Consider the following 13,474-nt stretch of genomic DNA (forward strand, 5'->3'; position numbering starts at 1 on the left):
ACAGTGCTAGACAACCTATGCCAAACAACTAGCAAAACAGGAACACAACCCCACCCATTAGCAGAGAGGCTGCCTAAAATCATAATAAGGCCACAGACACCCCAAAACACACCACCAGACGTGAACCTGCCCACTAGAGAGACAAGATCCAGCCTCATCCACCACAACACAGGCACTAGTCCCCTCCACCAGGAAGCCTACACAACCCACTGAAACAACCTTAGCCACTGGAGACAGACATCAAAAACAACGGGAACTACGAACGTGCAGCCTGCAAAAAGGAGACCCCAAACACAGTAAGATAAGCAAAATGAGAAGACAGAAAAACACACAGCAGATGAAGGAGCAAGATAAAAATGCACCAGACCTAACAAATGAAGAGGAAATAGGCAGTCTACCTGAAAAAGAATTCAGAATAATGATAGTAAGGATGATCCGAAATCTTGGAAGTAGAATGGACAAAATGCAAGAAGCAGTTAACAAGGACCTAGAAGAAATAAAGATGAAACAAGCAATGATGAACAACGCAATAAATGAAATTAAAAGTACTCTAGATGGGATCAATAACAGGATAACTGAGGCAGAAGAACGGATAAGTGACCTGGAAGATAAAATAGTGGAAATAACTACTGCAGAGCAGAATAAAAAAAAAAGAATGAAAAGAACTGAGGACAGTCTCAGAGACCTCTGGGACAACATTAAACGCACCAACATTCGAATTATAGGGGTTCCAGAAGAAGAAGAGAAAAAGAAAGGGACTGAGAAAATATTTGAAGAGATTATAGTTGAAAACTTCCCTAATATGGGAAAGGAAATAGTTAATCAAGTCCAGGAAGCACAGAGAGTCCCATACAGGATAAATACAAGGAGAAATACGCCAAGACACATATTAATCAAACTGTCAAAAATTAAATACAAAGAAAGCATATTAAAAGCAGCAAGGGAAAAACAGCAAATAACACACAAGGGAATCCCCATAAGGTTAACAGCTGATCTCTCAGCAGAAACCCTACAAGCCAGAAGGGAGTGGCAGGACATACTGAAAGTGATGAAGGAGAAAAACCTGCAACCAAGGCTACTCTACCCAGCAAGGATCTCATTCAGATTTGATGGAGAAATTAAAACCTTTACAGACAAGCAAAAGCTGAGAGAGTTTAGCACCACCAAACCAGCTTTACAGCAAATGCTAAAGGAACTTCTCTAGACAAGGAACACAAGAGAAGGAAAAGACCTATAATAACGAACCCAAAACAATATAGAAAATGGGAATAGGAACATACATATCGATAATTACCTTAAATGTAAATGGACTAAATGCTCCCACCAAAAGACACAGATTGGCTGAATGGATACAAAAACAAGACCCTTATATATGCTGTCTACAAGAGACCCACTTCAGACCTAGAGACACATACAGACTGAAAATAAGGGGATGGAAAAAGATATTCCATGCAAATGGAAACCAAAAGAAAGCTGGAGTAGCAATTCTCATATCAGACAAAATAGACTTTAAAATAAGGACTATTACAAGAGACAAAGAAGGACACTACATAATGATAAAGGGATCGATCCAAGAAGAAGATATAACAATTGTAAATATTTATGCACCCAACATAGGAGCACCTCAATACATAAGGCGAATACTAACAGCCATAAAAGGGGAGATTGACAGTAACACATTCATAGTAGGGGACTTTAACACCCCACTTTCACCCATGGACAGATCATCCAAAATGAAAATAAATAAGGAAACACAAGCTTTAAATGATACATTAAACAAGATGGACTTAATTGATATTTATAGGACACTCCATCCAAAAACAACAGAATACACATTTTTCTCAAGTGCTCATGGAACATTCTCCAGGATAGACCATATCTTGGGTCACAAATCAAGCCTTGGTAAATTTAAGAAAATTGAAATTGTATCAAGTATCTTTTCTGACCACAACGCCATGAGACTAGATATCAATTACAGGAAAAGATCTGTAAAAAATACAAACACATGGAAGCTAAACAATACACTACTTAATAATGAAGTGATCACTGAAGAAATCAGAGAGGAAATAAAAAAATACCTAGAAACAAATGACAATGGAGACACAACGACCCAAAACCTATGGGATGCAGCAAAAGCAGTTCTAAGGGGGAAGTTTATAGCAATACAAGCCCACCTTAAGAAGCAGGAAACATCTCGAATAAACAACCTAACCTTGCACCTAAAGCAATTAGAGAAAGAAGAACAAAAAAACCCCAAAGCTAGCAGAAGGAAAGAAATCATAAAAATCAGATCAGAAATAAATGAAAAAGAAATGAAGGAAACGATAGCAAAGATCAATAAAACTAAAAGCTGGTTCTTTGAGAAGATAAACAAAATAGATAAACCACTAGCCAGACTCATCAAGAAAAAAAGGGAGAAGACTCAAATCAATAGAATTAGAAATGAAAAAGGAGAAGTAACAACTGACACTGCAGAAATAAAAAAAATCATAAGAGATTACTACAAGCAACTCTATGCCAATAAAATGGACAATCTGGAAGAAATGGACAAATTCTTAGAAATGCACAACCTGCCAAGACTGAATCAGGAAGAAATAGAAAATATGAACAGACCAATCACAAGCACTGAAATTGAAACTGTCATTAAAAATCTTCCAACAAACAAAAGCCCAGGACCAGATGGCTTCACAGGTGAATTCTATCAAACGTTTAGAGAAGAGCTAACACCTATCCTTCTCAAACTCTTCCAAAATATAGCAGAGGGAGGAACACTCCCAAATTCCTTCTACGAGGCCACCATCACCTTGATACCAAAACCAGACAAGGATGTCACAAAGAAAGAAAACTACAGGCCAATATCACTGATGAACATAGATGCAAAAATCCTCAACAAAATACTAGCAAACAGAATCCAACAGCACATTAAAAGGATCATACACCATGATCAAGTGGGGTTTATTCCAGGAATGCAAGGATTCTTCAATATACGCAAATCTATCAATGTGATAAACCATATTAACAAATTGAAAGAGAAAAACCATATGATCATCTCAATAGATGCAGAGAAAGCTTTTGACAAAATTCAACACCCATTTATGATAAAAACCCTGCAGAAAGTAGGCATAGAGGGAACTTTCCTCAACATAATAAAGGCCATATATGACAAGCCCACAGCAAACATCATCCTCAATGGTGAAAAACTGAAAGCATTTCCACTAAGATCAGGAACAAGACAAGGTTGCCCACTCTCACCACTCTTATTCAACATAGTTTTGGAAGTTTTAGCCACAGCAATCAGAGAAGAAAAGGAAATAAAAGGAATCCAAATCGGAAAAGAAGAAGTAAAGCTGTCACTGTTTGCAGATGACATGATACTATACATAGAGAATCCTAAAGATGCTACCAGAAAACTACTAGAGCTAATCAATGAATTTGGTAAAGTAGCAGGATACAAAGTTAATGCACAGAAATCTCTGGCATTCCTATATACTAATGATGAAAAATCTGAAAGTGAAATCAAGAAAACACTCCCATTTACCATTGCAACAAAAAGAATAAAATATCTAGGAATAAACCTACCTAAGGAGACAAAAGACCTGTATGCAGAAAATTATAAGACACTGATGAAAGAAATTAAAGATGATACAAATAGATGGAGAGATATACCATGTTCTTGGATGGGAAGAATCAACATTGTGAAAATGACTCTACTACCCAAAGCAATCTACAGATTCAATGCAATCCCTATCAAACTACCACTGGCATTTTTCACAGAACTAGAACAAAAAATTTCACAATTTGTATGGAAACACAAAAGACCCCGAATAGCCAAAGCAATCTTGAGAACGAAAAAAGGAGCTGGAGGAATCAGGCTCCCTGACTTCAGACTATACTACAAAGCTACAGTAATCAAGACAGTATGGTACTGGCACAAAAACAGAAATATAGATCAATGGAACAGGATAGAAAGCCCAGCGATAAACCCACGCACATATGGACACCTTATCTTTGATAAAGGTGGCAGGAATGTACAGTGGAGAAAGGACAGCCTCTTCAATAAATGGTGCTGGGAAAACTGGACAGGTACATGTAAAAGTATGAGATTAGATCACTCCCTAACACCATACACAAAAATAAGCTCAAAATGGATTAAAGACCTAAATGTAAGGCCAGAAACTATCAAACTCTTAGAGGAAAACATAGGCAGAACACTCTATGACATAAATCACAGCAAGATCCTTTCTGACCCACCTCCTAGAGTAATGGAAATAAAAACAAAAATAAACAAATGGGACCTAATGAAACTTCAAAGCTTTTGCACAGCAAAGGAAACCATAATCAAGACCAAAAGACAACCCTCAGAATGGGAGAAAATATTTGCAAATGAAGCAACTGACAAAGCTTTAATCTCCAAAATTTACAAGCAGCTCATGCAGCTCAATAACAAAAAAACAAACAACCCAATCCAAAAATGGGCAGAAGACCTAAATAGACATTTCTCCAAAGAAGATATACAGAATGCCAACAAACACATGAAAGAATGCTCAACATCATTAATCATTAGAGAAATGCAAATCAAAACTACAATGAGATATCATCTCACACCAGTCAGAATGGCCATCATCAAAAAATCTAGAAACAATAAATGCTGGAGAGGGTGTGGAGAAAAGGGAACACTCTTGCACTGCTGGTGGGAATGTGAATTGGTTCAGCCACTATGGAGAACAGTATGGAGGTTCCTTAAAAAACTACAAATAGAATTACCATATGACCCAGCAATCCCACTACTGGGCATATACCCTGAGAAAACCAAAATTCAAAAAGAGTCATGTACCAAAATGTTCATTGCAGCTCTATTTACAATAGCCCGGAGATGGAAACAACCTAAGCGCCCATCATCGGATGAATGGATAAAGAAGATGTGGCACATATATACAATGGAATATTACTCAGCCATAAAAAGAAACGAAATTGAGCTATTTGTAATGAGGTGGATAGACCTAGAGTCTGTCATACAGAGTGAAGTAAGTCAGAAAGAAAAAGACAAATACCGTATGCTAACGCATATATATGGAATTTAAGGGGAAAAAAAATGTCATGAAGAACCTAGGGGTAAGACAGGAATAAAGACGCAGACCTACTGGAGAACGGACTTGAGGATATGGGGAGGGGGAAGGGTGAGCTTTGACAGGGTGAGAGAGAGTCATGGACATATACACACTAACAAACGTAGTAAGGTAGATAGCTAGGGGGAAGCAGCCGCAAGGCACAGGGATATTAGCTCGGTGCTTTGTGACAGCCTGGAGGGGTGGGATAGGGAGAGTGGGAGGGAGGGAGACGCAAGAGGGAAGACATATGGGAACATATGTATATGTATAACTGATTCACTTTGTTATAAAGCAGAAACTAACACACAATTGTAAAGCAATTATACCCCAATAAAGATGTTTAAAAAAAAAAAAAAAAAAAAAAAGACACATGCACCCCAATGTTCACTGTAGCACTATTTACAATAGCCAGGTCATGGTAGTGACCTAAATGCCCATCGACAGGTGAATGGATAAAGAAGATGTGGCACATATATACAATGGAATATTACTCAGCCATAAAAGGAACAAAATTGGGTCATTTGTAGAGATGTGGATGGACCTAGAGACTGTCATACAGACTGAAGTAAGTCAGAAAGAAAAAACAAATATCATGTATTAATGCATATATGTGGAATCTAGAAAAATGGTACAGATGAACCAGTTTGCAAGGCAGAAATAGAGACACAGATGTAGAGAACAAACGTATCGACACCAAGGGGGAAAAGTGGGGGTGGGGTCTGGGGGGGTGGGATGGACTGGGAGATTGGGATTGATGTGTATACACTAATATGTATAAAATAGGTAACTAAATAGAACGTGCTGTATAAAAAAATTAAATTAAATTTAAAAAAATTAAAAAAAAAAAAAAAAAAAAAAAAAAAAAAAAAAAAAAGAAGTGAAGCAATCAAAGCCGTTGCCTAATAACTTTGAGTTTATCATTGAAAACCCTTGGTAGGTACCATATAACTCATATAATTTGATTTTAAACAAAGAGGTGAAAAATGTATACTCATAAGATATATTTATTATCATCTATAACATTTGACAAATGAAATAGTGCCTTGAATCAGCTAGGCAGGAAGCAAGGCTACCTACCTTTTAATCACATGTATGATTAGGTCCTTATTCTGGCAGAACTTTCCCCCTAATCCTAGCCTGAGGCCAGAACTACCAAGCAGTACAGTCCCATTCTACAACATTCTCTATCTACTAATTCATGAAGGACTCAAAATTGTAACTAACCTAGGAGGCAGATCATTAAAAAATAATTCAATATAGACACCTCCAAAATCTGACCAAGATGTTAGATAATGTATTACTATATAGATTATGGTACAAATACATCCCCTAATATCATGCAACATTTAATGATATTTTTAAAAAGTAGTTAAGTGGAATAACAGTCATGATATAATAAGTAGAAAGACACAACGTTATAAAAATATGTATAATATTAATAGTATAACATTTGGGAAAACTATGTACATGAAGTTATTAAAATGGTAGTTAACAATGGTGACCACTGGATAATCATAATCTAGAATATTAATTTTTTCTTTTGCCTAAATGGAATTTCTAATTTTCCAATATTGGTCATGTATTTCTTTTATAATAAGGAAAAAATCCTATTTTAATGAAAGATTTTTAGAAATAAAATAGCATAGGGTCACCGTTTGCAACTTAAAATATGTATGTGTTCATACACAGAACTTTCCGGGCCCTTCCTCTTCTGTATCGATCTAATTTGTTATTTTTTAGACATCTTCCCCACTAGGTTTTATACTTCTCCAAAGGAAAGAGGCCATATATATTCTAACTTAGTAGCCAATGTACCAACTTTTGCAATACAAGTCTTACATAAATAAAAGACAAATAAGACCATAAAATAAAAATTTAAATGTGTTTTTTTCAACTCAAGAAATAGTAAAATTATTTTAATAATTTTTGGAAGTTCAGAGGTTATTTTAATTTCTTTATTCTAAGAGCTTTAACTTCCTATTCATGGGGCAAGTGAGCATTCTGGATCAAAGAAGTACAGAGTTGAAAATAATATTTATTTATAATTTTAAATTTTACCTCTGCTAGTGTTGAATCAAAACTTACCTAAATTCTATATTATTTTAAAATAAAGCCTGTGAAAAGAAATAGATTTTAGAGTATTTAATGAAAACAATAAATCTTAACATAATATGCAAAAGAAAAGAAATTAAAACTATGGCAACAAACTTTAAAATATTGTACAAACCAAACAAATAAACTTAATGTGTTTGCTGTTTCATAATTCCTAAAAATAATATAGCTGGCAAGGAGTGACCATTTCCTGTTAATATAGTAAGAGGAAAAAACACGGTTAATTTGATATGTAGAAGCTATGCTTGAGGCTTTATTTCCTTAAATCTGGAAGCAGCAGGAACAAAAAAGAGAGAAAAGGAAGGAGAGGAATGAGAGGGAAGAGAGAGAGAGAGAGAGAAAGGCAGAGACAGAGACAAAGAGAGATGGAAAAATGAACCTATGAACATTAGCACCTACTGTATGAACCATGCTGAAGAAATGTGCTCCTTGCAAGAAATTCATGGAGAAAAAAATTCTGAGCACCAGCTTTCTCAATATATCTAGAATGTTTAAACCCAAGTTATATGTCTAGGGAGTTTATTGTCAAAAACAAGTCTGATAAAATAAGGGAAAATAAAAAATATTAAACTTCAGTTCTCACCATTCTCAAATAGATTATTTAACTATACCTCACCCCCTATACACACATTTGATGTTTGGCCATTCCATTTGAATGACAGAACAAAATTTGGTTTCTGGAAAATCTCTTATATCCCGTACTGTATTTCCATACAATAATGATTAGTGTTTATAACTTTCGTAGTTCTGTCTATGCTTTTAAAGAATATTTTTTCTTTTATAGGGAGCAGTTGGATTTTCCTTTTCTTGTAAAAGGAGTCTGAAAAGGGGCATTATTGTTAAATATTTCTATACTGGACAGAAAGAAAACAACTTGTCTTTTGCTAAATTAATTTAATCCTATTTGTGTACTGCTCTCCCCAGCATTGTCATCTCCAGCAGGTAGTTACTTTGGAGTCTAGCCCAGCTTGTGCCCTGGCTCCTTTCTAAGTTGCCTTCCTCATAACTTGTGTTTTCATTCTTCATCCCTGTCTCCATTACCAAAACCAATCGCAATTTCACGCTGGAAGAATATATTCAGCTTCGGAAGCATATTCTAAGACCATGTGACCTCTGACCCTGGCAGTTAGGAAGATATAAACTTAAGTTCTACAGACATGAAATGGGATCTTGTTCTTGAACAGTTTTGTATAGCTGTCTTTCTCTCTGGTCTGACACTTTCAAAATGCGTATATTGATAATTTCTTAAATATTGGACTATATAATGGTGTACCAGTTCCTATGAGTAAACCCATGTCCAAATTATACCTGGAATTTTCAATTATAACTGTTTTCTACTTACTCCCCATGTGTTATATACCTATAATATCATCTTGGATTCTCTGGAGCTTTCATTGATTTTGACTTGATTCAGAGAATCGCTATAACCCTTGAACGTTGTATTTGCTACCAGAGGATAAGTGCAATTGTTTAATTATCCTGACACATTTACTTGAAAGAGTGAAAATACATAATCTCCTCAAAACCTGAAAAATTAAGAGGTTAAATACTTTAATTCCAGTCTAATAACCTCTATTAACATTTTTTGCCTTCAGTTTTGATTGTATATTTCTGTTCTGTTTACAATTAGATAGTTTTAATTAGAGATGCATAGTTGAACAGCCTCTTTCCAAGTTAATCTTTCAATCTTCATTAGTTCATCTGTTATTCACTTTGCACTTAAATTCTCAAAATAGAAATTATAGGAACGATCTATTTATTGACTGATTTATTCATTCTTTCAACATGCAATTATTAAATATCTATTTTTTGACAGTGGCACCAGGATTGAAGCCATTAATCTAACCCTGGATTTAAAAAGAAAAGAAAAGAAAGACATATCCTATTGTAGAATTATATTGCTTTAGGTCTTATCAGTAATCTACAGATACTATTTTATGTAGCCAAGCTTAAAATGAAACAACCATTTTGCACCAAACAAAATTTTGCCTCATTTGAAAAAATAAAAACATTAAACCTATGTATTAATTTTGTTCCTTATCAGTAACTTAAGTTGTATGTGTAAAGAGGGAAAAAACACTTGCTTGCTTAATTACACTCAAGTCTGCTTGCTTTATTACACTCACAGTCAAAGCAATTTTGTTCATTTTATAATAACTGAATTCTAATTTTCCTGCATTGTTTAGTTAAAATAGTCTTCTATGTAAACTGTTCCTTAATCCCTAGTATGACAATGCTTCTCTTTTAATAAACACTATCAAATATTCCACAGTTTTTTTTCTTATACGTGCTTTAGTATCACCAATTTTAATAGTAATTTCACTTAATTAACTTTATTAAAAAACTATCACTGTCCAAGGTTACAAGTGTCTAATTTGCCCCACTGGGAAAACTAAATATTTAATACCATGAAACTTTTATATAGGAAGATCATCATAGAAGCCTCTTGATAGCCATTCTTGTCAAAATATTTCTGGAATACAAATTCAGTCTTGAATTCTACTTCTTCTTTAATGACCACATTTTTCTTTAATGAATTCATTCAAATTGAAAACAAAAGCCCCAAATAAAACATATACAATGCAGAAAAATTTAGACTTCCACATGCCCAAATGGGCTTATCTAAGTATTGGTTAATTAGAGACTGAATATTTTATGATTTTTTAAGAGAAAATTAACATTTTAGTAAGGCATTACTTTATGAAATCTTATATTTTCATAATGTTAAATCAATACACACAGGTATATAGAATGTTTTATCTTTACAAAAACCAAGAGGTTGTATACAAATTTGTTTGGGGTAGAAGTAGTACTAAAACACTCTTTGAAACTTTCTTTTCCCTTGCTTTATCTTCATTTTCTTGCCAACTATGCTGTTTAATTTACTACCTCAATTTCATCTTTCAGGTCCTTAAATATATTGGGTTGGCCAAAAAGTGCCTTTGGTTTTTTAAGCCAAAATAAAAGGCACATTTTTCATTTTCACCAAGAACTTTATTGAACAATGTATTTGCCCTTTTGTTCCACTACCTTCTGCCATTTTTCAGGCAACTTCATTATTCCATTTTCCCAAAACTTTTAATCTTTTTGAGCAAAGAACTGTTCCAGGTGCCTTTTACAGTCTTCCAGAGAATTGAAATTTTTTCCAGAATTTTGTAAAGACCGAAATAAATGCAAATCTGAAGGTGCAGTCTCTGGTGAATATGGCAGAAGAATCAGAACTTCCCAGCCAAGCTGTAACAGTTTTTGCCTGGTCATCAAAGAAACATGTGGTCTTGTGTTATCCAGATGGAAGATTATGCATTTTCTGTTGACTGATTCTGGATGCTTTTCGTCAAGTGCTGCTTTTAGTTGATCTAATTGGGAGCAGTACTTGTTGGAATTAATTGTTTGGTTTTCCAGAAAGAGCTCATAACAGAGGACTCCCTTCCAATCCCACCATATACACAACATCACCTTCTTTGGATGAAGACTGGCCTTTGGTGTGGTTGGTGGTGATTCATTTCACTTCTGTTCCACATTATTGTACAGTATCCACTTTTCATCGCCCGCAACAATTTGTTTTAAAAATGGAATGTTTTCATTACGTTTCTGTAGAGAATCACACGCAGAAATACGGTCAAGAAGGTTTTTTTCACTTAACTTATGTGGAACCCAAACATCAAAGTGATTAACATAACCAGGCTGGTGCAAATGATTTTCAATGCTTGACTTGGATATTTTGAGTATGTCGGCTGTCTCTCATGTGGTATAATGTTGATTGTCCTCAGTGAATGTCTTGATTTGATCCCTATCAACTTCAACTGGTCTACCCTACCATGGGGCATTGTCCAGAGAGAAATCTCCAGCACGAAACTTCACAAACCACTTTTGACAGGTTTGTTCAGTCACAGCACCTTTTCCATACACTGCACAAATCTTTTTTTGCATTTCAGTTGTATTTTTACCTTTCTTGAAATAATAAAGCGTAATATGCCGAAAATGTTGCTGTTTTTCTTCCACCTTCAGTATTAAAATGGCTACACAAAAATTCATCAATTTGGTAAGTTTTTTTTAATGCATGCTGATATGACAGCTGTCACAATACAATCTAACAAAATTGTTTCAAATTAAAGACAACTAAGAGCTACCAGAGCCATCTTACAGGAAAAAACAAACGAACATTTTGGCCAACCCAATATATGTTCCTCAAAGTCTGATATTTGTTTCTTTTTCCTTCTCTCTTTACTTTAACACTGCTTTTCCAATTCCTCGGAGGTTTAGCTAATCCCTGGTAAATATTTGCTCCAGCCCTTTCTCCTGACAGTTGGCTCCTATTTTCAGACTCTCAAATTCAACTTATCCCAAGCCAGTTCGTATTTATTTGCACTAAGGCAACAAAGATGTCCATTATGGTGTGGCCAAAATGCTGTCAGTACGGTAATCAATATAGGCAGCTGTGAAAGTTAATGACAATCATGTGAACATCATATTGAGTAAGAGAAAAACTGAGCATGGCTGTAATACTATAAGAATAAGCAGACACAGACAAGTATATAATGATGGTTATTCAGGCATAAAGTGGTTAAGATCACTAATAAAGAGACAATTTGTTGTGGTACTGAATAAATGAAGTTAGGGAGAAAAATCATCAAAGGGTTAGAGAATTATCTTTGCATGGTGCTATGGGCTAAATGGTGTCCTCCCAAAATTCATATGTTGAAGCCCTAACCCCCAGTACCTCAGAATGTGACTGTAATTGAAGATAGGGCCTTTGAATAGATGATTAATTTAAAATGAGGTCTTTAGGGTGGACCCAAATCCAATCTGACTGCTGTCTTTATAGAAGGGAAAATTTGGATACACAAAGAGCACCAGGGAAACACATGCACTGAGGAAAGCCCATGTAATGACACAGTGAGAAGGTGGCCATCTTCAAACCAAGGAGAAAGGCCTGAGAAGAAAGCAAAGTTGCTGACACCTTGATTTGGACTTCTGTCCTTAAGAACTGGAGACATAAATGTCTGAAATGTCTGTTGTTTCAGCCAGCAGTCTCTGGCACTTTGTTACGGCAGCCTGAGAGAGTAACACAGGTGACCAAATCAGAGGAGATGAACATATAACATGATTGAGCTCATTGAATGGGACCAAGTAGTTTGACTCACAGAAATGGGATCATTAGGGTTTGGAACAGCACATTTTCAACCTATTTTAAATAATGTCTTTGGGTTATATTGGAGTTATTATGTCTTTCAAATGGTAATGAAAACTATTTATTCTGTGTATAAGAGATAAAGCATAGTTACAAACTTTTCCATTTTCCATCCTAAATGACCTTTCCTTGACATTTTCTCATATTCTCTCTTGCTCATATTCCTCTTTTACTCTCTTCCTTCTCTACCGCCAAACTCTTACCTCATTCTCTTCTAAGTCAAGTTTCTCAAAGTAGTAGTTCATAAAATTAACCTGCATTCCCACTTACTCACCATCACCTTGAAATCCACACATGATTGCATGTCTATCACTGCAGAACCCATATTTCTAGCTCTGTGACAAGAAGTTGGATAGGAGACCAATTTTGAGGATGGAGGAGAGACGTACGATTCAGCTGCTATTCGTTTCTTTCTTTCACTTTTCCACTGAATTTCACCTAACAGAGATAACCAGTACCATATAACCAACACCAGTGGGCCCAATTTATTCCATTTATCACTGGATTCTCATGTATGTTGACAACTGGTTATCAGTTCCTTCTTTTCCATTCTCTTTTCTTCCTCAGATTATACAATATCATTTTCTCCCTGGTTCTTCTCCTACCCTCTGACTTTTCTGAGTATGTCCCTTTTCTGCATTTCTCTTTCTTCCACCTGTATTTTACATGCATTGACCTCATTATAAATACCATCTGATTCTCAAATCTGTGTTCCTCTTAATCTGCATCTTCTTGGATCATTTATTGAGGCTTTAAGCTATATTTTATGCTGCTTGTCCCTCTTCCCTCCCCAATTTACAATTATTTCCAGTCATAACTTCTTCCTGGAAATTAAAATCCAAATCATTACTGGACGGTTCCTCCTGAATGTGCCTTCAGCATCTGAGGGCACATATGGCTAAATTCCCTATCTCAAAAAATGACTCTACCATCTGCAAAATCATCTCTATACCTTGCAGTCAGCCTATGCACAACCAACGAATCACTAATTGCACCTGTTGCCCAGAACTCATTCAGAATTAGTTATCAGAAATTATTCACATATTCTTTCTATTATTGTGGT

General features: G+C 35.3%; 1 protein-coding gene across 1 annotated transcript in view; it reads right to left on the reverse strand.

Moving 5' to 3' along the window:
• GABRG1 (gamma-aminobutyric acid type A receptor subunit gamma1) overlaps positions 1 to 13,474 on the reverse strand; it is a 70,857-nt gene that overhangs the window by 27,025 nt on the left and 30,358 nt on the right. The window lies entirely within an intron of this gene.

Source organism: Delphinapterus leucas, chromosome 5 (genome assembly GCF_059928025.1).
Source record: "Delphinapterus leucas isolate spDelLeu-1000000601 "Yukka" chromosome 5, BTC_Dleu_Yukka2, whole genome shotgun sequence".
Classification (NCBI taxonomy): Eukaryota; Metazoa; Chordata; class Mammalia; order Artiodactyla; family Monodontidae; genus Delphinapterus; species Delphinapterus leucas.